This window comes from Salvelinus namaycush, chromosome 6 (assembly GCF_016432855.1).
Source record: "Salvelinus namaycush isolate Seneca chromosome 6, SaNama_1.0, whole genome shotgun sequence".
NCBI lineage: Eukaryota > Metazoa > Chordata > Actinopteri > Salmoniformes > Salmonidae > Salvelinus > Salvelinus namaycush.
Window position 1 is genome coordinate 26,771,564 of NC_052312.1, and position 8,081 is coordinate 26,779,644.

An 8,081-nucleotide genomic window follows, 5' to 3' on the forward strand; every position below is an offset into this window, starting at 1 on the left:
ATTAGATTTTTTCTTATATCAAAATCGGTCGAGGGCCAAAAAAGTATGGGAACATCTGGGTTAAATTAAGAAAGGTTACTATTTAATGTGACAGGGTTGACAACAACAGTTGATGATATCATCTTTAATCAGCCATAATTTAAAATGGAGGGTCAGGGAATTGAATGCAATCTTAACAAAATGTGTTGTTGTTAAAACATTTCTAGCCTATCTACCTATTTCTAGCCTTTTCACCACAAAACACCAGAAAATGGCCAAAAAGAGTAAAACCAGCTCACCTGCTTTTACGCTATAATTTGACTATCAGATGTTCAATGATAAAAAATAAAAAAAATCAGGTGCACTTCATACTGCTACAACGTGGTAGCTACAGGACCAAAACAGCGGAGAAGCCTCAGCCTTAAGCTTCTACGCTCTTAGTCGTTGAGTAAATTAACACACTATGTGTTTACTTCATGCATGCAATGTCATCTCGCTGAGTCTACCTTTAACATAGTTTAGTTTAGATAGAGCATAGATGTATGTCATCCAACAGCTAAAATGAGTGTTTTATCAAAATGTACACACAATGTCTGAAGAACATCAAACGCTATTTGTGAAACTACCCACCTATTCAGCATTTAACCTCAAAACATACCTTGATGCCTGCCGCAGAGGAGCCTGCATCACCCTACAAAATACAAATGATAACAACAGCTTTAAGTGCAACATCTCATTGTTAAGGTACCAGCTCCAGACCCGGTCTCAGGGACGGCTAACTCTAGAGATCCCTTCGGTCTGCACTGTGTTAATTACAGTGCATTCAGAAAGTATTCAGACCCCTTGACTCATTCAACATTTTGTGACATTACAGCCTTATTCTAAAATGGATACATTTTTTGTTTTTCTCATCAATCTACACACACACCCCATAATGACAAAGCAAAAACAGGTTATCAGAAACATTTAGAAAATGTATAAAAAAATGGAATATCACATTTAAATAAGTATTCAGACCCTTTACTCAGTACTTTGTTTAAGCACCTTTGGCAGCAATTACAGTCTTCTTCGGTTTGCCGCTACAAGCTTGACACACCTGTGTTTGGAGGGTTTCTCCCATTCTTCTCTGCAGATCCGCTCAAGCACTGTCAGGTTGGATGGGGAGCGTCGCTGCACAGCTATTTTCAGGTCTCTCGAGAGATGTCCGATCGGTTTCAAGTCCAGGCTCTGGCTGGGCCACTCAAGGACATTCAGAGACTTGTTCCGAAGCCACTCCTGCGTTGTCTTGGCTGTGTGCTTAGGGTTGTTGTCCTGTTGGAAGGTGAACCTTTTCCCCAGTCTGAGCACTCTGGAGCAGGTTTTCATCAAGGATCTCTCTGTACTTTGCTCTGTTCATTTTCCCCTCGATTCTGACTAGTCTCCCAGTCCCTGCCGCTAAAAAACATCCTCACAGCATGATGCTGCCACCACCATGCTTCACCGTAGGGATGGTGCCAGGTTTCCTCCAGACGTGACGCTTGGCATTCAGGCCAAATAGTTCAATCTTGATTTCATCAGATCAGATAATCTTGTTTCTCATGGTCTGAGTCCTTTAGCTGCCTTTTGGCAAACTCCAAGCAGGCTGTCATGTGCCTTTTCCTGAGGAGTGGCTTCCGTCTGTTCACTCTACCGTAATGGCCTGATTGGTGGAGTGCTGCAGAGAATGTTGTCCTTCTGGAAGGTTCTCCCTTCTCCACAGAGGAACTCTGGAGCTCTGTCAGAGTGACCATCGGGTTCTTTGTCACCTTCCTGACCAAGGCCCTTCTCTCCCGATTGCTCAGTTTGGCCGGGCGGCCAGCTCTAGGAAGGGTCTTGGTTGATCCAAACTTCTCTTATTTAAGAATGCTGGAGGCCACTGTGTTCTTGGGGACCTTCAATGCTGCAGAAATGTTTTGGTACCTTTCCCAAGAGCTGTGCCTCGACACAAACCTGTCTCGGAGCTCTACGGACAATTCCTTCAACCTCATGGCTTTAAAAAATATATATATTTTAGTACAAGGCTGTAACGTAACAAAATGTGGAAAATGGGAAGAGGTCTGAATACTTTCCAAATGCACTGTGCTCTTTATATCTAATATTGACCCTTTTTGCCCAGTACCTCCCCTGCGTGCCCAGTCAGTATTTGCCCATGATTACTACAAGTTTAGATATCTGGCTAGACTAACTTACCAATCTAAAAATTGTTAGCAGACAAGCTAATTGAGTGACTTTCAGTGACTGACATAAGAGAAAACTGTTGATTCACAACCAATTTTCGAAATTGGACCTTGTGTATTCTACTATTCTAACTCTTATGCCACTTATGTCGCTGGAGCCGGCCCTTCTTAATGCTAAATGGTCCAATATTAACTCATGAAGCATCCAACCAGGAATTTAGCAAAAAGCTATGCGCAACAATTAGGCCCAGTTACATGCAATGAAACAGTGTTAACTGTCAAGGGTGCCTGCCTTCTTTGCTTAGGTTCTGGTTTCACTAGCTACTGCTGCTCCTTTCCAACATTGGTTTCTCACATTGTTAACATTAAGTTGTTGCTCCTTTCTAGAGCTAAGTTCTCGCTCTATCAGGTTCGAGGAATAAACACAAAGGAAGGAATGTGAAGTTGAATTTACATACCTTCTCCCCGCCTTCACCTCTTTGACCATCTTCTCCCAAGTCACCCTGTTTGAAAAACAGCAGATAAGCAAAGATACACTACCAACAATTCTGAAACGGCTTATACAGAATTTACAAACAGATAAGAACGTGGCAAATGAAATGGCAAAATTGTGGCTATTCAAAGTATTTGAACATGTTCTCGTAAATAGTAGCTTCACAGGAGTTGTTAACAACTGGCAGTTGACAGCAGGCAAAGCTCAGTAACACACTATTGGGGCTGATTTCACATCTTGGCTTCTGCAGTCTCGTCCGTAGTCTCGACTAACATGAGAAACATCATAAATGTGGACAATTGCAAGAGCATTGAACAGATTGCTGCTTGAATCACTGAGAGGTAGTGAGAAGAGGCTATGTCCCTTTGGGCATACTAACAAGGTCCTGGTGCCATTGAGCTGAAAGAGTCACCACATCCCCTCCTGCCTCCCTGGGCAAGTGGACGGGGTGAGAGTTTTCACCTCCCTCTCACACCCAGCCAAAAATATCAAATCATTAGAACGGATGGGACAGAGCTGTGAGTTTTGTTTGCTCATCATCACCGCTGCATACGTTCCTAATCTTGGCTGATTAGGTTCCACCAAGGCCTTGCAACAGAGCTCGGTCCTAGGAGGGCTCAGTGACTCAACTTCATTGACTCTGCTGAAGTCTGTAAAATTGGAGGGGCTTGTGACATGCCCTCTAAAGATGGTTTGGTTCTAACATCCCAAGTTTGTCTAGGGCTTAGAGATAAAGTGATTCCATGGAACCTTTCTATAAATGACAACACTGCAATTTTGTATGGACTGGTATAAAACTAATCCTGATTAGTCAACTACTATATGTAATCTTAATGGCAGTCATGATCATGTCAAGTTAGTTGTCATAGCCTATTATGACCTATTATGCCTATCCATGACATGTCTTATATCATGCTACAGTTGTAACGTCTGCTTCCAACTCACACTCTCGAACACATAGATCTCCTGAACGCAGCTCACTCTCCAGATTCCAATCTGATCACACCTGTATGTCATTTACATACTATTTAGTTCAGTTCTTTGCACCCCATCATTTGTGAGGTATTGTTTGTTTTGATACATATTCTATTCGGAGCTCTGTTTATTTCCGTATTAGTCCCCCCGTGTATCGTAGTTTTTGGCCATCCTCACTAACAATACTTTTTTGCCTATTCCCTGCCTGTACTTTTGCCTATCAGATTTCCTGTCATCAACCTCTTGCCTGATCTCCCGGACTACTTTATTAGCCTTTTCCCTGCCTGTACTGTTACCTGTTTGGAGTCCCTGTGTATGACCTTCTGCCTGCCCCTGGACCCAGCTACCTGCCTCCTCCCGTGGTTCTTCCCTAATAAACAACTGCTGCGCCCTGAAACCAGCTCTCTGTCTCCCGTCGTACTCATTACAACAGTTTAAAGATGGAAAACAAGTTAACTGTTACTCTAAACCACAAAGGATGGTTTAGTTCACTGTTACTCTAAAACAAGGTAACTAAAACATTCACAACTTGAACTTTAGTGAAGATCTCCAATTGACATCCATGCACAATTAACAACTGAAAATAGTGAGTAGCCCTTAAAACCAATACAGCAAAACTGTTGTCACAAGTTCATTTAACATTACATAATAATATGTTTCACAGCCTCAAGAAATAAAACATAATTTTACATGGGAGGGATGGGAAGGCTGAACAGGAAGTCTGAAGATTGAAAGTCTTTACCTTTTCACCTCTCTCTCCCATTTCACCCTATTGGAAAATAAAGCAGATGGCATTAAAATACACAAAGGCTCTGGGAATGTTGGGTTTAGGAGAAATAATGGCAGCCAGTCCCAGATCGTATCTGGGGTTAAATTCACATTTGATTCGAAAAACGCGTATCATGTTTTGGCTGCTCCCTCCTTCGATACCTTCTTGGGTGTTAAACATGTTTGACATTCTCTAAACATTGTCCAATGATTTTTTTAAAGAAACTCTCATACACAGCAAAGATATTACACTCAGTCCGGGATTCAATCTGATCCGCGTTATAGGGGGCGCATGACATTTAAAGATACATAAGTTCCGATTGGAACGAACTGCTCTTACTGAGAATACAATCTCCGTGAATGTTGGGAAAATGCCTTTTTAAGTCACATTCGGGCTGTCCAGCTCACTGTGCTATGAATTGAATACCGGCCTCAGTCTAAAGCACAGAGCTAACACCACCTGCTAACACTGTTGTTTTACAAATACCCCAATATAACAGGATATTGGGTAACAGAGGGCATAATTTCACCAGTATATTTACCTCACTGATCTGAACATTTTCATTTCTTTCACAGGACTCACAGATGACCTATGACAATATTTAACTCTTTAAATGCATTTTTTTAAAACCATAGTGCATAAACCTATTGTTACGGTCGTTGTATGAGTGAGACCAAGGCGCAGCGTGAGTAGAGTTCCACATATTTTTTATAAATTGAAAACTCTCCAAAACAATAACGCACAAACGAAACCTGACGCTATACAAAATTGTGCAGACAGTCAACTAAACATAGTCAAGATCCCACAAACACAAAAGGGAAATGGCTACCTAAATATGATCCCCAATCAGAGACAACAATAAACAGCTGTCTCTGATTGGGAACCATATCAGGCCAACAGACATACAAAAAACCCTAGATGACCCACCCTAGACACTATCATGCCCCAACCAACACAGAGAAAAAACAGCTTACTATGGTCAGGGCGTGACACCTATCATCTTTTCAATCAGTATTTATAAAAAGAAAGAAACTCCATCACTTGTATGTTTTATTCATAAAGGAGAGCAGCAACAACTCTCTATAAAACGCTGTTGAAGGCCTATTGACAGAAATGTCCATTAAATTGTTTGTGGAGCATCCAAGATCACCAGTGTTCTGGAGTGTATACATTTCATTCCTTCAGCTCTGTAAATCATAATATTAATGATAATATTTTGACCGTTGAAGCAGGTATCTTGAAAGTGTCAACTTAAATAGTTGTAGGAGTATGACAAATTATTTGAAAAACAAGTGTTGAGGAAACAAAATGAAACAAAAGCCTGGCTCAAAGAATAAAGAGCATACATGACAGTGTGTCACAAACCTTGGCACCAGGAATTCCATCTAATCCTGATGTACCCACATCCCCCTACAGACAACAAAACACACAGCTTATTCAGATGTCCTGTATCTCTAGAAATCATCTAAACACTGAAGGAAGGTTATGAGGTAAAATGAGGCCATAGGCTTTTCCCCAAGGTACAGATAACCTCAAAATAGGTTATAGGTTTGATCATATTTAGGTCAAAGAATGGGGCAACTCACTAACTATGTAATTCCTATGATTTACAACATAATAGCAACCTGAAAAGACCTTGAAACATATATATAACTGAAAGGTATCTAAGTTGCATACACTATCACATTATGTATAGATCTATGGGCCATGGTTTTTCACTGGCTGGCACTTTATGTACTGTACTGTATGGTGCATGTGCACCTCTGTTGATTCAACACACTATCACAGATTATTGTGAAATAGACACAAATAAATTATTTGAAATTGATGACAGGCACACAAAAAAGTGTATGACACGATTTTCATCACAACACATTTTGTGTGTATTACAATTATTTTTTCTTCATAACGCATTCGTGTACATTACACAAATTCCAATTTGTTGTGGCTAACGTTAGCTAGGTGGATAATGTAAGCGAGACTAGGGGTCAAGGTCAGGTTAGGTTTAGGGGTTAGGGGTTAAGGTTAGGTAACATGCTAGCTAAGTAGTTAAAGGGTTAATGTTAGGGTTAGGAGAAGGGATAGCTAACATGCAAAGTAGTTGCAAAGTAGCTAAAAAGTTGTAAGTAGTTGCAAAGTTGCTAATTAGCTAAAATACTAAAGTTGTCCATGATGAGATTTAAACACACACCCTTCAGATTGCTAAACATTCGCATCATACGCTCACCCATCCTCCCAGACCAATGTTCCTCTTATAGTTTCTGTCTTAAGTAATCTATTGTCTCTATGTGATTTAAATTCACTGTATACAAAATGGTATACTGCACATGAAAAAAGAATTTCCAATAAGCAATTCATATCTATTTCACAATAATCTGTGGGTTGGTTGATTGGATAGAAGTCACTTATATTTGATTGATATTATCTGAGGTGTTGTAAAATAGATCCATACAGGCAACCATTGCCTCAAGCTTAGCATTGAAGTCCATGTGATGTAGTTTGAAGCCTCATACTACTGCTTGGTGTTTTTTTAAAAGGTTTAATAAACCCTGTTTATTTGGAAGTCCAAGCATTGTTTACCTGAATAGGAGTGATGCACAGTTCCAAACATTACAATGTTCAAATCAAACATTGAGTCAATAGCTATATTCAGTGCTATTTAATATCAAGGGTGTTACCCATGTAATGCTAATAAAACCCATACATCTTGTAATTATCTGTAGGCCTGCACATGGACGTAATTGACATAATGATGATGGACTGTTGTCATAATGATGATCACTTAACTCCTACCTAATAAGTTTCCCTTGTGAGATAAGGACTTTTGGAAGATTTAAAGGATATCAATGCAGAGTCTTCCATTCAACCTGCAACTGACTGCAATATTGTGTTGAGGGATGGACTAGCTGGTTCAGAGTCAAAACTTCTGCATGAACAGTGCTTAAACACGATAACCAATCTGTTTTATAGCATTGTTGCACAGCATTAGAGATATATTTCATGCAGCCTGACAACCTACAGTTTCAACACAAGCATGTTGTTTCCAAAGTGAGTATGGCCTCCACTACGAAATAAATGGTCTCACTTTGGTTCCTATTAACTCCATGAATGTTGCTCCTTTCATATGTTTTAAACGATTGCTGAGAATACTTTTTTTTAACGAAACTTTGGGTGAAAGCAGATTCACAGACTGCTTATACCACATTACTTTGTGGTTACGGCTTTGAGATGCAGCCCAAGGGATTTCTTATAAACAGGATAGTGGTTTGACCTTTTCAGAATTCATGACAGAATTCCTTCAATAAGACGGAAGCGACATGAAGCCAAAAGAACAAATGGGATTATTGACAATTGAATACTATCACACCCTGGTCTGTTTCACCTGTCTTTGTGCATGCCTCCCCCCCCCCCCCCTCCAGGTGTCGCCCATCTTCCACATTATCCCCAGTGTATTTATACAGTTGAAGTCAGAAGTTTACATACACGTAGGTTGGAGTCATCAAAACTCTTTTTTTCAAACACACCACAAAGTTATTGTCAACAAACTATAGTTTTGGCATGTCGGTTAGGACATCTACTTTGTGCATGACACAAGTAATTAATCCAACAATTGTTTACAGACAGATTATTTCACTTATAATTCACTGTATCACAATTCCAGTGGGTCAGA

At 40.1% G+C, this 8,081-nt stretch overlaps 1 protein-coding gene across 1 annotated transcript in view; it reads right to left on the minus strand.

Moving 5' to 3' along the window:
• Positions 1–2,676, minus strand: part of LOC120049309 (collagen alpha-1(XXV) chain-like) — a 78,887-nt gene extending 76,211 nt beyond the window's left edge. Inside the window, exons 1-2 of the mRNA XM_038995560.1 lie at positions 2,633–2,676; positions 638–670 (exon numbers count right to left, since the gene is read on the minus strand). The gene's annotated coding sequence lies outside the window, so the exon portion shown is untranslated. The remainder of the gene's footprint in view (positions 1–637; positions 671–2,632) is intronic.
• Positions 2,677–8,081: the final 5,405 nt, after the last annotated feature.